The 25,555-nt window shown below is 42.8% G+C and overlaps 1 protein-coding gene and 1 non-coding gene across 5 annotated transcripts in view; both read right to left on the reverse strand.

The window, feature by feature from the left end:
* IARS1 (isoleucyl-tRNA synthetase 1) overlaps positions 1–20,091 on the reverse strand; it is a 219,067-nt gene extending 198,976 nt beyond the window's left edge. Inside the window, exons 1-4 of one of the 4 annotated variants that reach the window (XM_050957732.1) lie at positions 20,014–20,091; positions 18,591–18,649; positions 7,876–7,964; positions 4,123–4,152 (exon numbers count right to left, since the gene is read on the reverse strand). The gene's annotated coding sequence lies outside the window, so the exon portion shown is untranslated. Of the gene's footprint in view, positions 1–4,122; positions 4,153–7,875; positions 7,965–13,037; positions 13,125–18,590; positions 18,650–20,013 lie in introns of those variants that run through there. The other 3 variants (XM_050957730.1, XM_050957731.1, XM_050957729.1) reach the window with 3 other exon arrangements.
* LOC127054603 (small nucleolar RNA SNORA84) lies at positions 3,931–4,065 on the reverse strand. The gene has a single exon (XR_007775283.1). It is a non-coding gene; the product is annotated as a small nucleolar RNA SNORA84 (small nucleolar RNA).
* Positions 20,092–25,555: the final 5,464 nt, after the last annotated feature.

Consider the following 25,555-nt stretch of genomic DNA (forward strand, 5'->3'; position numbering starts at 1 on the left):
ACCACAGTATGATTCTTGATCACAGCTTAGAAGCTTGTTTCAAAATAGTCACTAAGGTAGCAGTCTGAATACACTATGAAGTATTTTCATGTTTCATGGTGATACAAGGAAGTGGTTCTCCATTTACTCTTTGTTATGTTCATTGTTGGTTTCCACTGGGTTTCCTTGGCTACTGAAAACTAAATGTCTTTTCAATTTTTCTTCCAGATTTCAAGGAACACTTCCATGCAAAACTTACGGAATTGTACTTTCCCCTTCTAGTCAGGTTGTGGTTCTCCCTGGCATCACAAAGCAGATCAAATTCAACACATTAAATTTAGAGATCTGAGCTGACTCCCACATCAGCATTTAAACTAACACGGCAATGTAAAAGAGAGTACAACAGATGTTTGGTGAAGAATGAGGACGGAAGGGTCTGGACAAGGAGATAGGGAATTAGATCAGTGGTAAGAAAGAAAAGTGGAGAGCAACAATTTCGATCTGTCTTTGCAACCAGAGCTGTTCAGTAACATCCTCCTGCCCTTGTTCATTACTTTTCTCTTTTTGCTCCCCATTATTTGGTGGTAAGACCTCCACAATGCACCTTGGGAGTTAGTGAATGGCTCTGACAAGTTCTAATCAACCTAAAAGCAGCAAAGAGTCCTGTGGCACCTTATAGGCCAGGCGTTGGCAACCTTTCAGAGGTGGTGTGCCGAGTCTTCATTCATTCACTCTAATTTAAGGTTTCGGGTGCCAGTCATACATTTTAACATTCTTAGACGGTCTCTTTCTATAAGTCTTTAATACATAAACTATTGTTGTATGTAAAGTAAATAAGGTTTTTAAAATGTTTAAAAAGCTTAATTTAAAATTAAATAAAATGCAGAACCCCTGGACCAGTGGCCAGGACCCAGACACCGTGAGTGCCACTGAAAATCAGCTCGCATGCCATAAGTTGCCTACCCCGTTAGAGACTAACGGACGTATTGGAGCATGAGCTTTCGTGGGTGAATATCCACTTCGTCAACATGCATCCAACGAAGTGGGTATTCACTCACGAAAGCTCATGCTTCAATACGTCTGTTAGTCTATCAGGTGACACTGGACTCTTTGCTGCTTTTACAGATCCAGACTAACACAGCTGCCCCTCTGATACTTCTAATCAACCTGTTTGGCTAATTTTCAGAGGTAGAGTTCTCTGCTCACAGAAAAAGCAAGCCAAAGTTTTCAGCCAACAGTCCATTCTTGCTTATTCCTGGCAATTCCCTGAAGAACTAAAAAACAGCCAAATGTAAAAGTCAGAGCCCAAAGCTGTACTCTAATTCTGACTGAGTCAATGACTCACTACAAGAACAATTATTTCTTGCTCACAAGATTTCTCCAGCATATGGAGATGCAATAGCGCTAAAATATTTGACCATCAAATACATGAGTATGTGACTGAGACACTCAGGTCTGAACACAAAAGATTTCACAAAATATCTACATAAATTTGTAGTGAGTACTGGAGTGGAACCTGTGCTTATGGAACATACTGGTACCAATGACACAGGGATATTCAGGAGAAATCATGTCTGCTTAAGTGGCTGTGGAGACAGGTAAAAAAGGAAAGAAGCTTTCATCTGTCTCTATTCTTTTAGTCCTTCCCACACCTTACCCCCAAATAATTCCAATATCTGCTGCTTCTGCTCTGGGTTTCCCAACCCACAGCAAAAGTGAAACAGTCAAGGTCTTTGTTTTCACTGTTGCCCCAGGTTTGTGAATCACAGAACTGAAAAGACAGAGCTTTGTTAATTGTATTTAGTCTTGTCAAGTATCAGCAATGAGAAGCATCAGAAGCACTACTCAGGAAGACTGCACCAATTCATGATCAAAAGGGTTATTTTTTACAGCTATAAAATCCAGAAGTTTAATTTTTTTAAAACGTGAAAGTTTAAATGCTGCAGAAAATGACGGCTTAACCTGTCCACCCATCATTCTCAAAACACATCCAAGAACCACTTGCCTAAGTGAGGTGGCAGGTGAATTTTTCAATCCCTGATTTGAACTATATTTGTAACAGTAAGGGTAGCTCATTTTCCTCAATAATCATATTTCCTCAAATACATGGCCCTTTTAGGAAGAGATATGCCATATATCTTTCACATGTTTGGGGCCAGACTGTGTTTGACCCCTGTGCAAATATTGGAGGGAGGTAAAGCACACATAAAGGGAGTCCCTGTGCTCAGAGTGCAAAGATTCCCACAGAGCTGGAGATCATGAAAGTGTTTTTCTGTGCAAAGGACATATGAAGGAGGCAGGTCACACCCCAACAAGGCCAGCCAGTTGAGCCAGTTGACAACTGACAGAAAAATCCACAGAACCTTGGTGTAGTAGCTGTGCATTCCAGGAAGTACCTCCTTAGAGAAAAATGTCTCTTGGGACAGCACGACTCTGCGCCATCTCCAGTACATGGCTTAATGCCACAATTTAACCCTGGTTATTGCTGTAGCACAAAGTCATCTTCTGGTACATAGCTCACCAGGGAAACCACTAGCTGATGATTATAAGGAGCCTTGAACAAGGCAATGCTTTTGTGTATTCTAACAAGGCTAGCAATAACCCAAGATCAGCATTTCTCAAATACTGCAACCGTGACCGCATGTGGCCACCAGCAGCTTTTCTTGTGGCCACAGTCTCTTGAATGGCAACTTGAGGAAGGGAGGAGCAAAGCTGCAGCCCCTCCCCTGGGGCTGCTAGGAGGGATTGGGCCTTGCCCCCCTCTGGAGCCACAAACATCAGAGGAGCAGACAGCTGGTATGAGTTGCCCACCTTCCCAGGGTGGTGAGGCTCAGACTTCTGACTTCAGCCCTGGTGTGGCGGGCAGCAGGCTCTGGCTGCATGCTCCTGCCACGGGCTATGACCATGGGGCTTTGGCTACTCAGCGCTGGGCTCCAGCCCTCGGCCACAGGACTCAATTCCTGGGCTCACCAGCCCTTTCACTGCCATTGCTGCCTCCCTATCCAGCTCCCCATCCAAGGCTTAATTTGTTCCCCAGCTTGCCAGGGCTAAGCCAGTCTACTGCAAAAAGTGATATTTGTTAATATCACTTTTTACTGCTTCCCAGCTAGCTCACAAGTCTGGGGCTGTGAAAAATGATATTAACAAACATACAAATATCACTTTTCACAGAAGCAGACTTACTAGCTAGCAAGTCTAAAAAAATGCAAGCAAAACAAGTAAGAGAAACAATTAAAAACAGACAAGAACACCTTATTTCTGTTTCTGTTCTGTTTAGGTCCACTAAAGAATAGAGACAACAGTACATTACTTTTATTATTGAGTCTGCAAAAGAAGCCCTACATAAATAAATTACTATGATTTGAACATTTAGAAAAAAACAAATAAATATGCACATGTAAAGTAAATTAAGTATTTTATGAAAAATTGTCTGAGCAGTTACCAGCAAGAGCTGATGGCCACACTTGGAGGCCACCAAAAAAATTGTTGAGAGAACCCCTGGCCTAGATGTTAAGACTTAATTAATATAAATAACAATACTTCACACTTCTGCAGCAGTTTCCACCCTATGATGTTGGAGTGCTTTACAAATATTCATTAGCTCCATGTTACTATTGGAGGAAGGGATCATTTATGTTCTCCTCACAGCCCCAGGGTCACACAGCCATTTAGTGGCTGAAGTGAAAATAAAACCAATATTTCCCAAATGCAAAGCCTTCTGCCTTAACCGCTACACACGCCCTCTCAGACACAATGGTTTCTTCTCATTGGCAGCAAATACAAACATATTAGGCATCTGTACATATTGCTAACACCAGGAAACCCAGTCTTTCAGAACCATAAGTTTACTCAGTATTTACCATGGTGATCTTCTCTGAATGAAGTCACCAATTCCTCATGACTCACTATTAAAAATATTTTTAAACATTTTTTGTTCACAAGGTACAAATAAAATGTAACTGTAACCGGGCTATGAAGGCTGCTAAGATATCACAGACTCCATGCATAAACCACAGTATTACTTTTGGCCCATTTTTACTAACTGGAGCACTGTACCAACACAACAGTTTCCAGTAACCACAGGGCACGCATTCACCTGCATAGCAAAAACTTTCTATTTTTAACAGCACAAAGATAGTTTACCTGAATTGATGGAAGTCTAATGTTTCAGAGCAGTGTAGAAAAACCATATAATAGGCAAGATCAGTGATATAGTAACTCCTCATTACAGGTCAGTTTTCTCAGTTTGCAGGACAAAAAAATTAATCGTGATTAATTGCATGGTTAAACAACAGAATACCAACTGAAATGTACTAAATATTTTTGGATGATTTTCTACAAGTTCAAAAATATTGATTTCTATTACACCACAGAATACACAGTGTAAAGTGCTCACTTTATAGTATTTTTATTACGAATATTTGCACTGTAAAAATGATAAACAAAAGGAACTATTTGTCAATTCACTTCATACAAGTACTGTAGTGCAATCTCTTTATCATGAAAGTGAAACTTACGAATTAGATATTTTTCATTACATAACTGCACTCAGAAACAAAATAATGTTAACTTCAGCACCTACAAGTCCACTCAGTCCTACTTCTTGTTCAGCCAATTGCTAAGACAAACAAGTTTGTTTACATTTACAGGAGATATTGCTGACTGCTTCTAATTTACAATGTCACCTGAAAGTGAGAACAGGCGTGTTGTAGCTGGCGTTGCAAGGTATTTACATGACAGATATGCTAAACATTCACCTGTCCCTTCATGCTTCGGCCACCATTCCAGATGACATGCTTCCAAACTGATGATGGTTGTTTAAAAATTAAAAAAAAATGCGTTAATTAATTAATTTAATTAAATAAGTGACTGAACTCCTTGGGAGAGAATTGTATGTCTCCTGTTCTGTTTTACCTGCATTCTGCCATATATTTCATATGATAGTACTCTCGGATGATGACCCAGCACATGTTCGTTTTAAGAACACTTTCACAGCAGATTTGACAAAAACAAGGATAATACCAATGTGAGATTTCTATAGATAGATACAGCACTTGACCCACGGTTTCAGAATCTGAAGTGCCTTCCAAAATCTGAGAGGGTCAAGGTGTGGAGCATGCTTTCAGAAGTCTTAAAAGAGCAACACTCTGATGTGGAAACTACAGAACCCAAACCTCCAAAAAAGAAAATCAACCTTCTGCTGGTGGCATCTGACTCAGATGATGAAAACTAATATGCATCAGTCCGCTCTGCTTTGGATCGTTATCAAGCAGAACCCGTCATCAGCATGGATGCCTGTCTTCTGGAATGGTGGCTGAAGCATGAAGGGACATACGAATCTTTAGCGCATCAGGCACATAAATATCTTGCAATGCTGGCTATAACAGTGCCATGCAAACACCTGTTCTCACTTTCAGATATTGTAAACAAGATGTGGGCAGTATTATCTCCTGCAAACTGTCACCACACTTGTTTGTTTGGGGAATTGGCTGAAGTAGGACCGAGTGGACATATAGGTTCTAAAGGTTTACATTGTTTTATTTTTGAATGCAGTTATTTTTTGTACATAATTCTACATTTGTAAGTTCAACTTTCATTATAAAGAGATTGCACTACAGTACTTGTATTAGGTGAATTGAAAGATACTATCTTTTGTTTTTTACAGTGCAAATATTAGTAATCAAAAATAAGTAAAGTGAGCACTGTACACTTGGTATTCTGTGTTGTAATAGAAATCACTATTTTTTAAAAATGTAGAAAAACATCCAAAAATATTTAAATAAATGGTATTCTATTATTGTTAATGGTGTAACTAATCGCTATTAATTTTTTTAATCGTGCGATTAATCATGATTAATCTAATTGCTTGACTGCCCTAATTATGATATGTTTTGTGTAAAGTATGCCTTGTGAGGTATTATTCGAGAAGTCATGATCTGTTTAACATTAGTATCCTCTGAAGCTATGAAGTTTTGCTACATGTTTGTTACTGAAATATGTTGAAATTCCAGGAGATGCCCACAGCTAGCCTTTTAGTGGCAACAAAGGAGCAACTAACAACCCCAACACAGATTTATATCAGGACTAGCCTGCTATGTGTTGATGTCTCGCTAAGGACAATCTACTCTCCCAGTGGGCCCCTCCCAAAGACCCCTGAAAGAACACAATGGGGGCTGTCTAGCCCCCATGACCACCAAGGATCTTTCCAGCACCTAGAAGGAGAGTTTAAAATGAAGAGGCAATGCCATCACCACTTGACCGCTCTCCTCTCCCACCTACTATGAAGGCAACAAGAACTTTAGGAAGAAAAATACTTGGAACTGGGGAGATGCATCCCAGGCTGAAAAGGGAATTCAGCCTGTGTACTAAGAACTGTAGCAGCCTGCAAAATCCAGTAGGGTGAGAAAAACTGCTTAATTCAAATCTCGCTTAGTCTGATAAAGTTTAGGATTAAGAATGTAATTTTATCTTGTATTCCTTATATAACCAACCCAGACCTCTCTGCCTACCACTTATAATCACTTAAAATCTATCTTTCTGTAGTTAATAAACTTATTTTGCTGTTTAACCATAAACAGTGAGTTTGTCCTAAGTGCCTGGGGGATCTGCTCAGATTACAAAGGCTGGTGCATGTCCACTATCCTTTGATGAAGTGGCAAACTAATTAATGAGTTTGCATTGTTCAAGAGAAGGTCATGAGCAGCATGAGGTGCGAGGCTGGGTCAGGGGTTGAGTTTGCTCATCTCTCCCTGTGTGCAGTTCATGAGTTGCTTAGAGAACATTCATGCAATTTGGCTGGGTGTCTCCCCGCATGTTGATGGCTGAGTGATCACAACAACTGGAGGAGTTTGCTGCTTGTCACTAACATAGCATTTTAAGAAACAGCACAGCCCAGACTGGAGAGTAAAGGGGGCACAGTGGTCCAACAGGTCCAGGTTGTACCCCAGGGCTCTGTAACAAGTGTCTTAAGCAGAGTGATTATAAAAGCTGTATGGATTTTTGCTCCACTTTTACTGGTCAAAACAGTTTTTGTTTTTAATGCATCTCTACCCCGATATAACGTGACCTGATATAACACTAATTCAGACATAACGCGGTAAAAGCAGCGCTCCCGGAGGGGTGGGGCTGTGCACTTCGGTGGCTCAAAGCAAGTTTAATATAACGCAGTTTCACCTATAACGTGGTAAGATTTTTTGGTTCCCAAGGACAGCGTTATATCGAGGTTGAGGTGTCTCTCTCATTCGGCTGGCATGAAAGCATGAAACCAAGCAAGCTGAATTTTTCAGAGTTTAACTGACTTCCTAAACGAGAAGCTCTTTTCAAAAGGTTACTTCTCTCTCCAAAAATGTTTTAAAAGCAGTGTACACTCGATCTATCAGAACTGATACCAAGAGGAAGTATTGCACCGTAAGTGAAGAACTTAATGCTGCTAAAATCATGTAAGTAAAAAAAGAGATATTGTTAAAATACCATCAATCTCCAACACAAGCCAGGCATCAATATGATAAAATGGCTCAGGACAGAAAACCTCAAGCAACCAAAAAGATATACACAAAGCAACAAAAACAACATGATTACTTTCTGAGTCTACTGATGTAACTTTGCAGGCAGAAATTATTGTTTTGCTAGTGATGTGAGAGTATTTTATTGTGGAAATTTCTCTATATCTACTTTTGGTGAGACAACATTTCCACACAGAATGAAACACTAAGCTATGTGTTAATTATTTAAGAAAGCAATAAGATTTTGATATATATATTATATACATACATTTGTACGAGTACTATGATTTTGCTGTCTCTCTTATGCCTTCTTTACTTCACTATTTAGTGCTATTACTGAAAGTAACAAATTAAATGTAATAACATACTACCAAGAAATAAATTTTTAACATACTTTTTTAAAAGGAGACAACATTCAGTGGGAATGGCGTTCTTCAATCTGTACTGATGGTGCTACAGCTAACAGACAAATAGCCTTCTTACCTAGAACAGGGAAATATAATTACATAAGCATTAAAATCAAGTGCCTACTAAAATTTTATTTAAAATATATCAATAATTTAATTATAACATTAATATAATTCAAATAATTTAGCACGGTGTATTTAACATATTTCAGTCACCTTGTGGGTTGTAAACTAAAAAAGATTACGAATCACTTTTTGCCATAGCTGCAACCCAAAGTATTGATAATGAGGAAAAAAGTAAAATATTACAATCAAAATGCGTTATAAACATTTTTATCACTATCAGTTAGTTTCTAAAGTCCTATAGTACCCTAACTATAGGTCTGATCCAAAGATTCCCACTGACTTCAGCTATCTTAGAGTCAAGTTCCACATCACCTTCATATGTCATGATGTGATCATTCATGCTCTATTCATCTTCTCCCACTCTCTATTCCATGCCTGATTCCACACATATGAAATTCCCTCCCCAGGCTAGTTCAAATCTCCACCTTCCCCTTATACAAACACCTCCTGAAGACTGACATATGAGTAAATAACTTTGAAAAAAATATTAAAACTGGACACCCAGCATGTCCCATTTTCTGTCTCTTTTAGGCTGAAAACTTTTTGAATCACAGTGTTGAGCACATTCTGAGTTAAGCAAATGAAATACTACCACATCTCAACACTGAAAATCCACCACTGCTAGAATTGAGGGTAAGAGCCAGGTGGACAACCTGTGAACAGCATAATTTAATATCAGCAAAGAATTCTGTGGCAGCTTATAGACTAACAGACGTTTTGGAGCATGAGCTTTCGTGGGTGAATACCCACTTCGCCAGATGCACTTCGTATTCACCCACGAAAGCTCATGCTCCAAAACGTCTGTGAGTCTATAAGGTGCCACAGGATTCTTTGCTGCTTTTTACAGATCCAGATGAACACGGCTATCCCTCTGATACAATTTAACGTGCGTGTGGAGAGGGAATTTGTCCAACAGCAAAGGATATCACAGGATCCTTGATTTAAAAGCAAGTTGGCTGTGTGGCAATGTCTTATAATAAAGGGTCAAGTGGAGAATAAAACAATACAACACAATATATCTGTGTCATCAGGGTGAAGGACTCAGCCAGCCATATCAGGCTCTCAACATGCAGTTCCAGCATGTATTTCAAATCTTATGCTTAGACTACAAAACCCATCTCTTCTGGCTGAGTTATTCTGTTCCATTCTAAGCAGCATTGTCCACAACTCATCACATAGCTGCTAATTCAAGACTAATCTTGTAGAAAGTTTTCCATAAGTGATTTTTCTTCCCATACTAGAACTTTCCAGATAGCCACCCAGAAACTGTGTGTGATACTCCAACATATTGAGGTTGCACCTACACTAGGAAAAATTGGCAAACAATCCTTCCTCAAAACAGCTTGGCTGGTGGTAGCAATGATGGAGACTGCAGTATAGGATGTGGAACTTTTCACCCTACTTAGAGCAGAGATAGATCATGTGGTGGTAGATATGCCTAAACCTTGTCTGAAGCTTATAACGATGCAACTCCTAGTGAAACTGCAGGAGTGATAAATTAGGGATCTCAACTTTCCTACAGCAGGCTATATCTAAAATAGCACTCTCTGTGTTTTAGCCCTACCAATTAGAGATTTAAACTTATTATGATTAATGTGAATTTTTAAATCCCAATATGGAAAATGATTGAAATGCAAACAGAGATTTATGGCAGAACCCAGAAAGGGAAGAACAAAAAAAAAAAAAAAAAAAATGGACTTGATTTCATCCCAATAAGACATCACACAAGATGCAACACTGTCTAAAATAACTACAGCCACATTCCTTCCAGTAATAATGTTGAAATGCCTCAGAACACATAGAACCAATTAAAGAAATACTATGATAAAGGCCAAACTGTTAAAGATATGTACAAAGTTTACACCTATCTACCTAAAAATCCCTGCATACAGTTATTTCAATTTATCTCTTCATCCTACAACTACGGTTGCAAATTTTTCATTCTTTATAGTAGTTTCATCAGACAAACAAAACCAAGAAAGATCCTTCACTGAAGGGACTGACAGCAAGTCACTTCATCTAACAGATAAAAACAAAGGCCAAGATTTGGTTAATGCTATAGTTCTTATGATGTTGCTATTCCTAACAATAGCCTCATGTCATCTCGCCAACAAAACAAAAGTAGTAAAAATCCCAATTATATGTATAAAATGATATGGTCTAAATTAGCTGTTACCGTTCAAGAAAGAGATCTTGGAGTCATTGTGGATAGTTCTCTGAAAACATCCATTCAGTGTGCAGCAGCAGTCAAAAAAGCAAACAGAATGTTGGGAATCGTTAAGAAAGGGATAGATAATAAGACAGAAAATATCATATTGCCACTATTTAAATCCTTGGTATGCCCACATCTTGAATACTGCGTGCAGATGTGGTCGCCCCATTTCAAAAAAAGATATATTAGAATTGGAAAAGGTTAAGAAAAGGGCCAAACAAACATTATTAGAGTATGGAGCATCTGCTGTATGAGGAGAGATTAGTAAGACTGGGATTTTTTAAGCTTGGAAAAGAGACGACTAAGGGGGGCATACATTGAAGTAAATCTATAAAATTGTGATTGGTGTGAAGAAGTGTTATTTACTCCTCATAACACAAGAACTAGGAGTCACCAAATGAAATTAATAGGCAACAGGTTTAAAACAAACAAAAAGACGTATTTCTTCACACAACACACAGTCAACCTGTGGAATTCCTTGTCAGAGGATCTTGTGAAGGCCAAGACTATAACAGGTCTAAAAAAAGAACTAGACAAACTCATGGAGGTTGGGTCCATCAATGGCTATTAGCCAGGAAGGGCAGAAATGTATCCCTAGCCTCTCTTTGCCAGAAGCTGGGAATTGGCAAGAGAGGATGGATCACTTGATGATTACCTGTTCCGTTCATTCCCTCTGGAGCACCTGGCATTGTCCACTGTCAGAAGACAGGCTACTGGGCTAGATGGACCTTTGGTCTGACCCAGTATGGTCGTTCTTAAAGATGCTTATTCCAGATCAAAGGGGGCATCTGGGTAACTTTCCCCCAGAGGAAAGGTGTCAAATTTATTACAGTTAAACCAGTCAAATGTCAGCCTTCCTTAAGAGTATATTTCCCTTAACTTGCCAGCACAAGTAGAATGCTTACAATGTACTCAACTTTGCAAGAAATGTTAGTTTCTTTATCCAGCATTCTTTGGTTAATTCCTTGACCTGTTGCTTACTTGGTGATAGGGAAACAGGTATCTACATTCTATAGATCTTAAAAAATACCAGTGAGTAAAGAATAAATATCAAATTCATGGAAGTTTAGTAAAACATGAGGCATATTAGAATCTCAAATTTCTAAAATTAAGAAGGCCTTTACAATTTAAAAATTCCCGTATATTACACAGATATCTTTACCATCCATGCATTGTTTGCCACTTGAACATTGCAGCTTTGGGAACCTCAGAAAGAAACCGGCTTCATTGATTTTCACTTTCTAAGCCGAGAGAAACATATAAAGCAAGTAGCAATTATAATAAGGACAAAATTGGACTTTCTAAAATATTAGTTTTACTAACTTCAAAGTTATTACCAATGCATGTTTCCTTATAATGCAATAATTGGACTACTGTATTCATTATTAGCAGTTTCCCTTTACTCTCAGGGATAAAGGTTAAGAACATAAGATCGGCCATACTGGGTCAGACCAATGGTCCATCTAGCCCTGTATCCTGTCTTCTGGCAGTAGCCAATGCCAGCTGCTTCAAAGAGATAAAAACAGAAAAGGGCAATCAACAGAGCCATCCCCTGTTGTCCAGTCCTAGCACCTGTCAGTAAGAGGCTTAGGAACACCCACAGCATGGACTTGTATCCTCAACATCTTGGCTAATAGCCATTGATGGACCTATCCTGCATGAAGGTGTCTAATTCTTTTTTTGAACCCAGTTGTAGTTCTAGGCTTCACCTCATCCCTTGGCAACAAGTTCCACAAGCTGACTGTGTGCAGTACTTCCCCTTGTTTGTTTTAAACCCACTGCCTATTAATTTTGTTGGATGACCCCAGGTTCTTGGGTTACGTGAGGGAGTAAATAACATTTTCTTATTCACTTTCTCCACACCATTCACAATTTTATAGACCTTTGTCATATCCCCCCTTAGTCATCTCTTTTCCAAGCTGAATAGTTCCAGTCTTTTTTATCTCTTCTCATACAGAAGCTGTTCTATACCCTTAATCATTTTTGTTGCCTTTTCTCTATCTTTTCCAGTTCAAATATATCTTTTTTGAAATGGGGTGACGAGAACTGCATGCAGTATTCAAGGTGACAGATGGCTGTACCAATGGATTTATATAGTGGCATTATATTTTCTGTCTTATTATCTATCCTTTTCCTAATGGCTCCTAACATTTTGTTAGCTTTTTTTTTTATTGTTGCTGCACATTGAACAGATGTTTTCCGAAAGCTATCCAGGATAATTCCATGATTTCTCTGTTGAGCGGTAACAGCTAATTTAAACCCCATCATTTAGCATAAATACTTGGAATTATGTTTTCCAATGTGCATTACTTTGCATTTATCAACACTGAATTTCAGCTGCCATTTTGTTGCCCTGTCACCCAGGTTTGTTAGAGCCCTCCGTAACTCTTGACAGTCTTCTTTGGACTTAACCATCTACCCCCTCAAGAACTGGGCACAGACATAGCCCTGCCCAATCTTCCTTCCGTTACTACCACAAACCCAGAACCCCTTAAGAGCAGGCACTCACAGCTTCCCCCATAGGGTCCTGCGTGGGGCCCAGACAAGCTGTTAACCCCTCAAAAACTGGCACATGTCCCCTCCCACGCGCACATCCCGCCCTCCAGTCACTGTTAAGGCCCAGCGCTCCCCTCACCTCCTAGGCACAACCCCCCTCATGCTCAGTCCCCACCCCAACAGCCTGTACCACGGGGGGCAGGGGTCCACTGCACCAAATCCCTGCGAGTGAATGGCCAGCTGAGCCCCTCTGCACAGCGCCGCACCACCCCGCCTCCGGCTAACCCGCTCGCTCATCCTGCTCCCTGCACTCACCAGTCACCTCGCCCTCCACTGCCCCGCCAACCGGCCGGCTAAAAATGATGCAACCAAAAGAAAGCATGACAGGAAGCAAAGGGACACGCCTGGCTGCTGCAGCCAATCACCGCACTCCATTCACAGACCGCAACAAGGCAGCCTCTGATTGGCCAAGCGGATCTCTTGGTAACTGTAAATCATGGGGGATGTGACGCCATGAAGAGCTAGGGCGAGGAAAAGGAAGGAGGGCGGAAGTGACGTGAGTGGCCTTGGAACCACGCCTGGGTGTTGTAGGGCCGTTTCCTGGGAGGCCCCACGCGTGACAGAGGGAAATAGGCTGGTGCTCGGTGCTGCACCCGAGTCGTGTTGACAGCCCCAGCTCTGACACACCGCGCGTGCTGCTGGGGCTCTCTGCAGCTGCAAACCCCGCGCTCCGGAGCTTCAGACACGGATTTCATGCTAAACGACAGGTCTAATTCAGCAGAGGGCTCTGCTCTGCAGCGGGGACAGGCCTCCTGCACACATACAGTGTGTACCCGCAAAAGCTAGGCTGGCATAAGAGGCACCCGAGGAATACGATATAGTTTCAATTGATTTATTTCCATCCTTCTCTGCTTCCCTTCTTCCCTCTGCCCCATCTCCAATCTATCTTTGTTGTTTTGCTCGTTACTGTACTTTTCATCCGAATTTTGCTCTCTCCATCCTGTTTTTTTTGTATGACTCCTACACGTACACTGAATTGGGCTGGCTAGAGCACAAGGAGTGTGTGCAAGAACCAGTTTCTTAGACAAGCTTGCTATTTAGCAAATGGTCATACAAGCCACAGAGATACAGAATACAATAAAATACAAGCCTTATTTGGAAAACTGGATGTTGAGTTGCTGAATGCCGATTTAGAGTGGAAGCTTCCCTAACTTCCCTGCCTACATGCAAATCACTTGTGACTTTGGAGGTTTCTTAAGATTCCCTACAAGTGTGCCTCTTAATTTTATTTTTTCTCAGTATTGATATTAGGTGATTGGAGATCAGCACTCCTCAAAGCCACCAAATAATTGGCAAATGGGTGACGCATGAACAGTTTTTTTAATGGTGAGTTGTGATGGAATAGTGCTAGGAATAATCTAAAAATAATGAGGTCCAATAATTTTATTCACACTGAAAGTGTATTGGTGAGATATCCTTACTGTATGGTGTGTTATTAGAATTGCCTGTTTGATTGAATTGATCAAACTGAATCGGGGTCCATGGGAGGAACAAATAGGAAAGCAACGTAACAGATCTAAGTGAGGACTTACCAGCACTCACTAGAAAGATTATGCATCAAGCTGTTAGTTTCAAGGATCCTGTCTCTGACAAATTGCAAAAGCTAGGACCTGGAGATCAACGGAACAGTTAAAAAGCAAAAAGAACAAGGAGTACTTGTGGCACCTTATAGACTAACAAATTTATTCGAGCATAAGCAGGGTCGGCTCCAGGATTTTTGCCACCCCAAGCAGCAAAAAGGAGAGGGGAAAAAAAGAGCCACAATTGCAATCTCTGGCACTACCACCGCTGGTTCAGGCTTCGGCAGCAATTCAGTGGCTGGTCCTTCACTCTCAGAAGGAGTGAGGTACCCACTGCTGAAGAGCCAGAGCTGCCGCCTCTCTCCGTTGGCTGCCCCAAGCACCTGCTTGCTGGGCTGGTGCCTGGAGCCATCCCTGAGCATAAGCTTTAGTGGGCTAAAAACCACTTCATCAGATGCACATCCTATGAAGTGGTTTTTAGCCCACAAAAACTTATGCTCAAATAAATTTGTTAGTCTCTAAGGGCACGTCTACACTACAGGATTAGTCCGATTTTACATAAACGGTTTTGTAAAACAGATTGTATAAAGTCGAGTGCACACGGCCACACTAAGCACATTAATTCGGCCGTGTGCGTCCATGGTCCGAGGCTAGCGTCGATTTCCGGAGCGTTGCACTGGGGTAGCTATCCCATAGTTCCCGCAGTCTCCCCCGCCCCTTGGAATTCTGGGTTGAGATCCCAGTGCTTGATGGGGCAAAAATCATTGTCGCGGGTGGTTCTGGCTAAATGTCGTCACTCATTCCTTCCTCCAGGAAAACAATGGCAGACAATCATTTTGCGCCCTTTTTCCCTGGACTGCCCTGGCAGACGCCATAGCACGGCAACCATGGAGCCTGTTCAGCTTTTTTTTTTACTGTCACCGCATGTGTACTGGATGCCGCTGACAGAGGCGTTACTGCAGCGCTACACAGCAGCATTCGTTTGCTTTTGCATGATAGCAAAAACGGTTATCAGTTGTTCTGTACTATCTGCTGCTATCATGGGTGCCCCTGGCTGAGGTTGGCCGGGGGCGCAAAGGCAAAAATGGGAATGACTCCCCAAGTCAATCCCTCCTTTATGGTTTCTAAAAATAGAGTCAGTCCTGCCTAGAATATTGGGCAAGTGTACTAGAGAACCAGTGTATCAGAGAGCACAGCTGCTCTGTGTCAGATCCCGCAGAAATGATGAGCTGCATGCCATTCACGGGGGGTGCCCCTGCAACAAACCCCCCATTGCTTCCCTCCTCCCCCAACCTTCCTGGGCTACCATGGCAGTGTCCCCCCATTTGTGTCATGAAGTTATAAAGAATGCAGGAATAAGAAACAGTGACTTGTTAGTAAGATAAAATGAGGGGGAAGCAGCCTCCAGCTGCTATGACATGCCAGGCAGGACATTAAGCGGTGCAGGGGAGAGGAGCCCAGCATCCCGCTGCTATGATAGTCCAGGCAGTACAGAATCTTTTCTTTACACATGAAAGGGAGGGGGCTGATGGAGCTCAGCCCCCATTGCTATGATGAGGATGGTTACCAGCCATTCTGTACCATCTACCGGGGAGGGGAGAAGAGCGGATACTGCTCTTCACTGCTGCAGCATCGCGTCTACCACCAGCATTCAGTAGACATAGGGTGACATTGAAAAAAGTCAAGAAACGATTTCTTTCTCTTTTCTTTCACGTGGTGGGGAGAGGGAGTAAATTGACGAGCTATACCCTGAACCACGCCGGACAATGTGTTTGAACCTACAGGCACTCGGAGCTCAGCCAAGAATGCAAATAGTTTTCGGAGACTGCTGTGGACTGTGAGATAGCTGGAGTCCTCAGTACCCCCTCCCTCCCTCCATGAGCGTCCATTTGATTCTTTGGCTTTCCATTACGCTTGTCACGCAGCACTGTGTAGCCTGGAGATTTTTTTCAAACGCTTTGGCATTTCATCTTCTGTAACAGAGCTCTGATAGAACAGACTTGTCTCCCCATACAGCGATCAGATCCAGTATCTCCCATACAGTCCACGCTGGAGCTCTTTTTGGATTTGGGACTGCATCGCCACCCGTGCTGATCAGAGCTCCACGCTGGGCAAACAGGAAACGTAATTCAAAAGTTCGCGGGGCTTTTCCTGTTTACCTGGCCACTGCATCCAAGTTCAGGTTGCTGTCCAGAGCGGTCACAGTGGTGCACTGTGGGATACCGCCCGGAGGCCAATACCATCTATTTGCGGCCACACTAACCCTAATCCGATATGGTAATACTGATTTTAGCGCTACTCCTCTCGTTGGGGAGGAGTACAGAAACCAATTTAAAGAGCCCTTTATATCGATATAAAGGGCCTCGTAGTGTGGACAGGTGCGCCGTTAAATTGGTTTAACGCTGCTAAAATCGGTTTAAACGCGTAGTGTAGACCAGGACTAAGGTGCCACAAGTACTTGTTCTTTTTGCTGATACAGACTAACACGGCTACCACTCTGAAACCAGATAAAAAGCAGTTCTCTGGAGAGCTATGGGGTTGCTTGTTAGAAGCTATCTAGGGAAACAAGTTGATATAGAAAGACTACAGGTAGTCAGTCTCTCTAAAGAAGTTGGGCCTTCCTAGTTCCAGGGAATATTAAACCTTAGGGAAAAGTAGATATGACTATAGTCTGTTATTATTTTTAAAATGTTTTCTCAGAAATGCTTTGTTCTAAAAAATTTAATACTTTGCTTTAAAGAGACTGTCTGGTCACTGTATATATCTTTGTCATTGCTCTTGGAAGGAACAACGCTACATGGTCTTTGCCAAATGATGTCTGCTGAAGTAATCACAGTTTGTACTAGGGAACTTCAACCCACTAGCAACTGCCCAGTCTGACAGTGGGAAAGTCATGCAATTCCACCCAAGATGGAAGTGACAGCCTGAGGCCTGAGAAATTATGCACAAATAGACCAGGAGGCTGTCAGAGATGTAGTTAAACTAATACAGGGGTAAGCAACCTATGGCACCTGTGCCAAAGGCGGCATGTGAGCTGTTTTTCAGTGGCACTCACACTGCCCATGTCCTGGCAACCAGTCCAGAGGGCTCTGCGTTTTAATTTAATTTTAAAAGAAGCTTCATAAACATTTTAAAAACCTTATTTACTTTACATACAACAATAGTTTAGTTATATATTATAGACTTATGGAAAGAGACCTTCTAAAAATGTTAAAATGTATTACTGACACATGAAACCTTAAATCAGAGTGAATAAATGAAGACTCAGCACACCACTTTTGAAAGGCTGCTGATCCCTGAGCTAGTAACTGTGAGGTAAGCACATTGCAGTTGTCAGAATTTGTAAAGAAGAACCAAGTAATGTAAGGGTAAAAGTGTTTAATATGGCCTCTTGGTGATTTTGTTGTAAGATCCACAATCTTGTCCTTACAGCTCACAACAAAGCAATACAGACACTAACATTTGAAATACTACATTGGATTTCATTAGCTTTATAATATTGATGAGGCTAATTATTAAAATGTTTCCTGTAATTAGAAGTAAATTGCTGCTAGCTACCTGTGCAATTCGTTCTGTGATGTATTGGGATTGCTTCTCCATTGTTGGTGTCAATGACTAGGTAAGAAATTACTGCTCCACTATATATAATAAATAGGGCCCTACCAAATTTACAGTCCATTTTGGTCAATTTCATGGGCATAGGGTTTTAAAATAGTAAATTTCATGATTTCAGCTATTTAAATCTGAAATTTCATGGTGCTGCAATTGTAGGGATCCTGACCCAAAAAGGAGTTGGGGGGGTCACATAGTTACTATAGAGGGGGTTGTGGTACTGCTACACTTACATCTGCGCTGCTGTTGGTAGCAGTGCAACCACAGCAACCCTTCTTCTCCACTATTCCTGGCCATCCTTCTAAGTCCATGCCACCTTACATTACCTATCACAGCCCTATATTCTATCTCTTTGTGGGCTGCTCCTTCTTCTCTTGGTGGTCTCTCTACCAGTTCCCTAGCCCAGTTCTCCCAGGTTGTACCCACTCTACCCTTTCCTCCCTCAACTCTGTTCCTAACAATCTACCCTGCCAAATCCACTTGATGTGTCCCTTAGTTTCAGCTGACTGTGTTATAGTTATAGTGACTATGTTTCAGCTACTTCCAGCTCCCTTCCGGGTTACCACTAACTTCTCTCTCACTGTATTCCAGTTCCCACCCTACCTCAGGCTCCATCTATCTAACCAGAGTTTTTGGTTTTTAATACTCTTGAGAATTGTAATTCCTCTCCACTCACCAACGAATGTTATAATATTGGCATCATCCACTGATTGTGAAGTATGAGAAAATGTTGCACTAAAGAGAAAAAAAAGAGGAAAGTGCTCTTTATTTACACATTTAATACCTATACAATAGAAACATATACTCAAAACTCATTTGCAGCAGGGCACATTGCTAATGTTTTAAAAACCACTAGGAAGCACTATATCTCCAAAATGATGAGGGAATGATTATATAATGCTTTGTAAGGCTGTTAATGGTTGTGCATACCTATGTGCACTTAAATGTGAAATCAAGCTGTTTTCAACTATCACCAACATGTTTACATTCTGTTTTTCACTTTTGTTCCCTAGATTTGAGACTAGGAATAGGAAGTTTTCATCAATGGCCCTTTCTCTCTGAAATTTGTTCTTCCTATTTATCTCGACCTTCAAGGCCTGGTGCAAAGCCCATCAGTTCAGACAAGTTTTTGCCTGAGGCAGTGATGGTAGGTCTCTTCTGCCTTGAATTTGAAATCTGAGGTCAAATCTATTTTATCTATTATATTTTACATTTGTCAACCAAATGAGAAGCAGGACAGTTTGGAGGAATGCATGAGTACATGTTTGAGTCACGAACTTTTTAGTTATCCTCACCCTCAAACTGAATTGTGTTTGGCCTAAGGAAGGCACTTTGTCTCTGTGCATCAGCTTCCTCATTTGAGGAAAATCAGAGTAATATACACTTACAATACTTTATTGTACTTGTAGAAATAACTACACCTCTACCCTGATATAACCGCGGTCCTCAGGAGACAAAAAATCTTATCATGTTATAGGTGAGACCGCGATATATCGAACTTGCTTTGCCCCCCTGCCCCGTTCTCTGACCGCCCCCTCCAGAGACCCCTGTCCCTAATCACCCCCAGGACCCCGTCCCCTTACAGGCTCTCACAGCAGCGGTGGGAAGCGGAGCAACGTGGCCTCAGCCTGCTCCACTCCCATCTCCCAGCCACGGCACTTTGCTTCCCGCTGCTGGTGAGTGCGGGGAGTTTGGGGAAAGGACGCCCCCCCCCCCCCTTATCTGCAGCAGGAAGCAGAGCGATGTGGCCCCAGCACGCTCCACTTTCCTTGCCCCAGCCCCAGCCCCAGCCATGTCACTGGGGGGGCGGGGGGGGTTGGGGAAAGGCCCCATAGTCACCTGCAGCGGGAAGCAGAGTGCCACGGCTGGGAGCTGGCGGAGTAGAGGGGGCTGGGGCTGGGCTGCTCTGCTTCCCACTGCCGGTGAGTGCAGGGAGGTTGGGGAAAGGATGCCCTCCACACTCACCTGTGGCGGAAAGCAGAGCAACATGGCCCCAGCCCACTCCACTCCGCCACCTCCCAGCCGCAGCGCTCCACTTCTCACCGCCGGTGAGTGCAGGGAGGTTGGGGAAAGGATGCCCCCCCCCCCCCCGTACTCACCTGCACCAGGAAGCAGAGCGCCGTGGCTGGGAGCTGGCGGAGTAGAGCGGGCTGGGCTGCTCCACTACCCGCCACCGGTGAGTGTGGGGAGGTTGAGGAAAGGACGCCCTCTGCACTCACTGGTGGCAGGAAGCAGAGCAATGTGGCTCTAGCCTGTTCCGCTTTCCTTGCCCCAGCCCCAGCCGTGTCGCTGGGGAGGGGGTGGGGAAAGGTCCCGCACTCACCGGCGGCGTGAAGCAGAGCTCTGCGGCTGGGAGCTGGCAGAGTGGAGCGGGCTGGGGCAAGGCTGCTCTGCTTCCGCTGCTGCTGGTGAGTACAGGGGGGATCCCTCCCCCCAAGCTCCCTCCCCCGAGCGACACTGCTGGGGCCGGGGCGAGGGAAGCAGAGTGGGCTGCTCCCTGCCCCCCACTAATCCCTCAGGCTGCGAGGCCCCCAAAATTGCCCCCTACACACAGCTCCTGCCTCCTAGAGCTTGGAGGGAGCCCCTGACTGCCCCCGAGACCCTCTGCCCTTTATCCAACCCCTTGGCCCTGACCCCGGCCCCGGCCCGGCACCCTTAACACACTGCTCAGAGCAGTGTCAGAGCTTCACCACGTTTCACACGAACCCGTGTTATATCGGGTTGTGTTATATGGGGTAGAGGTGTAGTTAGCTAACATCTGTGCAGTGCTTTAAAGCAGGGATGGACAAACTACGGCCCACAAGCCACATCTGGCCCGCGGGACTGTCCTGCCCAGCTCTTGAGCTCCCAGCCAGGGAGGCTTGCCCCATTCCGCTTTCTCCCTCCCCCACAGCAACGCCGCCGCATGGGCAGCACTCTGGGCAGCGGGGTTGCGCACTCCTGCGGAGCAGAGCGGCAGTGTGTCTAGCTCCAGCTGGGAGGCACGGCTGCCAGACATGCTGCTCTGAGCAGCATGGTAAGGGGGCCAGGCCCGGGAGCTTGGATAAGGGGTGGGGGGTCCCGGGGGAAGGCAGGGGGCAGTTGGATGGGGCGGAGGTTGGGGGGGGGGTAACAGGACAGGGATCAGCGGGTTGCATAAGTGTGGGAGTCCCGAGGGGCCTGTCAGGGGGCGGAGGTGTGGATAGGGGTCAGGAGATGGGGAATTGGACAGGCTTGGGTTTTCTGGGGGCCTGCCAGAGGGTGGAGGTGTGGATAGGGGTTGGGGCAGTCAGGGGACTGGGAGCAGGGGAGGTTGGATAGGGGGTGGGGTCACAGGGGACGGTTGGAGCGGGGGGGTCCTGGGAGGGGACAGTTAGGGGACAAGGAGTAGGGGGGTTGGATGGGTTGGAGGTTCTGAGGGGGGCAGTCGGGGTGGGAAGTGGGAGGGGGCGGATAGAGGGTGGGGGCCAAGCTGTTTGGGGAGGCACAGCCTTCCCTACCTGGCCCTCCATACAGTTTTGCAACCCCAGTATGGCCCTTGGGCCAAAAAGTTTGCCCACCCCTGCTTTAAAGACATTGGGAAAAATCATTCTTACTTTGCTCATTCAAATAGACTCATTGAGTTTAGTGGGACTATTCAATTAGGAAAGGTAATCTGGATTTATGCTCCTCAAATGCTATTCATGGACTAATTTTATTTTTTAAAACACATATATATGACCAGACACGCATGTAATAAGTGAACTTTTAGGGTTTGGCTACACTTGCAGCTGTACAGCGCTGGGAGTTAAAGCTGTCTTCATACAGCTGACAGTTGCTGGGAGTTAAAGCTGTCTTCATACAGCTGACAGTTGCTGGGAGCTTGCAGCTGTACAGCGCTGGGAGTTAAAGCTGTCTTCATGACAGCTACCAGTGCTGCAGTGTGGCCACGTTTGCAGCGGTGTTGGGAGTGGTGCATTATGGGCAGCTATCCCAGCGTTCAAGTGGCTGCAACATGCTTTTCAAAAGTGGGGGGGGGGGGGGGAGTGTGACAGGGAGTATGGGTGAGACAGAGAGAGTGGATTTTTGGAGCTGACACTGTGTCAGCTCCCTGCCTTGCAAGTTCCGACCCCTTTCCCCACCCCTCTCTCATTCACTAAATGCAAATAGCCTTCTTTGTTTTTTTCCTCACAGACCAGATAAGCAGCTGCTCCGAAACGGACTCTCCCCTCACCCCCCGCCTACCGTGCTGCTTTTCTCCTCAAGCGAACACTAGCTGTGGACATTCCAAAGGGATCCCCCTGCCTCTGCTCATTCACTGCAAACAGTAGCTGTGTTTGGTTTTTTAGATAAGCAGCTCCGGGATCCCCGAGTTCACAACAAAACAAAGAGAGGAATCACGACAAAACAAAAAGTGTTATCTTTACTTAAAAGCATTATGGGAAGGTTCCGGAGGTTAGTTACAGCGTAGTAAGATTAATCACTGTTTACACTGGCACCCCAGCGCTGCAACAGCAGTGCTGTTCTCTTTATTCCTCTCGTCGAGGTGAAGTACATGCAGCGCTGTAGCCAGGGAGATACAGTACTGTATGTGCCTTGCCAGTGTGGATGGGGAGTAAGTTATAGTGCTGTAAAGCCACCACCAGCGCTGTAACTCTCAAGTATAGCCAAGCCCTTAGAAATCAATCAAAGCCTAAATGTTACCATAACATTCTTCTGTCTTAAGTGTGTAATTACAGAAGTTGCATTTTTAGATAAATATGACCAACTATGACTTTTACTTACATTAGTTTTCTCTTCTAAATGGTGTATGCCTTTAGAAATGGGTTTCTTTTAGGGCTGTCAAGTGATTAAAAAAATTAATTGTGCAGTTAAACAATAATAGAATACAATGTATTTAAATATTTTTGGATGTTTTCTACATTTTCAAATATATTGATTTCAATTACAAAAAGATTACAAAGTGTACAGTGCTCACTTTTGCATTTATTTTTATTACAAACATTTGCACTGTAAAAAACAAAATAGTATTTTCCAATTCACCTAATACAAATACAGTGCAATCTCTTTATCATGGAAGTTGAACTTACAAATGAAGAATTGTATACCAAAAAAAAACTGCATTCAAAAATAAAACAATGTAAAACTTTAAAACCTACAAGTCCACTCAATTCTACTCCATCCAATCACTCAGACAAACAAGTTTGGTTACAATTTGCAGGAAACAATGGTGCCACTTCTTGTTTATAATGTCACCTGAAAATGAGAACAGGCGTTTGCATGGCTCTGTTGTAGCCGGTGTTGCAAGATATTTATGTGCCAGATGTGCTAAGAATTCATATGTCCTTTCATGCTTCAACCACCATTCCAGAGGACATGCTTCCATACTGATGATGGGTTCTTCTCAATAATGATCCAAAGCAGAGCAGACCAACCCATGTTCATTTTCATTATCTAAGTCAGATGCCACCAGCACAAGGTTGATTTTCTATTTTGGTGGTTCAGGTTCTGTAGTTTCCACAACTGAGTATTGCTCTTTTAAGACTTCTGAAGGCATGCTCCATACCTTATCCTTCTCATATTTTGGACGGCACTTCAGATTCTTAAACCTTGGGTTGAGTGCTGTAGCTATTTTTAGAAATCTCACATTGGTACCTTTGTGTACGAACTTTTGTTTGGATTATCATCGAAGACGGCTATAACATAAAATATATGGTGGAATGCAGGTAAAACAGAACAGAGGACATACAATTCTCCCCCAAGGAGATCAGTCACAAATTTAATTAACACATTTTTTTAAGAAGTATCATCAACACAGAAGCATGTAATCTGGAATGGTGGCCAAAGCATGAAAGGGCATACGAATGTTTAGCATATCTGGCATGTAAATATCTTGCAACACCGGCTACAAAAGTGCCATCTGAATGCCTCTTCTCACTTTCAGATTACATTGTAAATAAGAAGGCAGCAGTATGTCCTGTAAATGTAAACAGACTTGTTTGTCTTAGTGACTGGCTGAACAAGAAGTAAGACTGAGTGGATTTGTAGGTTCTAAAGTTTTACATTTTCTTTTGAGTGCAGTTATGTAACAAAAAAATCTACATTTGTAAGTTATACTTTCACAATAAAGAGATTGCACTATAGTACCTGTATGAGGTAAATTGAAAAATACTATTCTTTTGTTGATCATTTTTAGTGCAAATATTTGTAATAAAAAATGTGAGCACTGTACATTCTGTATTCTGTGTTGTAATAGAAATCACTATTTTTGAACATGTAGAAAAAGATCCAAAAATATTTAATACATTTCAATTGGTGTTCTATTGTTTAACGGTGTGATTAATCACAATTAATTTTTAATTACTATGTATTTGAGTTCATTTGTGAGTTAACTGATTAATTGACAGTCCTAGTTTCTTTAACTCACAGTTGACAAACATAACTTAAGCACTTACGTTAAAGTAAACTCTTTATTAGCTCCTGTTTTAAAAGAATTTAAAAACTAAATTACTAGTTAAAATAATATGTATTCAAGCAATATTAATAAATTATATTTGTCAACTTTGATAGAACATAGCATGTGTCTGGTCAATTCTACCCTCACTTTCTACTCCTGTTACTCAACTCCATTTCTTCTCCCACAAGTACCTTTGGCTTATCCTTGTTCGTTCTCCATCTTTTTTATCTTTCTCCCCCTCCTCTCTTAGTCTACTATAGTTTATACTCCTGTTTCCCCTCACCACAGTACAGTCAACATATATAAGCACCCCAATCTTGCTGTCCTTATTCATGCCCACATGCTAATGAAAATTATTTTGACTGCTGGACTAAGTACATGGTAGTTAATTTTGTGGTAAGTAATGTATCTTTAAGACTGGGGAGAGTAGAGAAGTCACTGTCATGTATAAGAAGACAAAGTTAAATACTAACTCTTTAAACAGCCCTTACGCCACACGCTGGTACTAAAGTTCAAAATGCTCCAACAATCACATGGCTGTTTGAAGTTGTCTAAATAAAGGCAACAATCTACTCATAAATACAAAGCCCAAGGTTTTCAAATTTATGTTCCTAAAATTAAGCATCTAAATGCATATTTAAGGTCCTAAATTAAGTGACCTGATTTTCAAATGTTAAACGCCCACTACTCCTCTTGAAGTAAATAGTTGCTCAGCACTCCCTAAAAATCAGGCCAGTAATATCTACACACACACACACACACACACACACAAAACAATTCAAAGGATGGCCAAAAGGTGGAAACATGGCTAATAGGAACATTTTGCGCACTCTAGCTATTGGCAGATCCACGTGGCATAATCTATAAGTATTTTAATTAATACACTAGGTTACGAAACTGTATTAAGGAACAACATGCAAATAGTTAACTATTTGAACACTCCAGCAGAGTTCTTGAGATGACAGTTTGTTTACACCGCCCTTAAATCATCATCCTCCCTAATCTCCTCCCCCAAAAGCCGATGAGAAGGGGGAAGGGAGTCTGTGTCTGCCTACAGGCCAAGGGGGGAGAGCAGGGGGGTGGCTAAACCTGATGGCTGTAAACAAGGGCTGTAGAACAAGTCCAGCACGTCCCTTGCGAACGGATTCTCCCCAGTCCTCCCCTCCGCACCCTTGTAGTCAAATAGAAATTGAACGTGTATGGACAGTTGCTGCACCAGGCCCCTG

Source organism: Gopherus flavomarginatus, chromosome 6, assembly GCF_025201925.1.
Source record: "Gopherus flavomarginatus isolate rGopFla2 chromosome 6, rGopFla2.mat.asm, whole genome shotgun sequence".
Classification (NCBI taxonomy): Eukaryota; Metazoa; Chordata; order Testudines; family Testudinidae; genus Gopherus; species Gopherus flavomarginatus.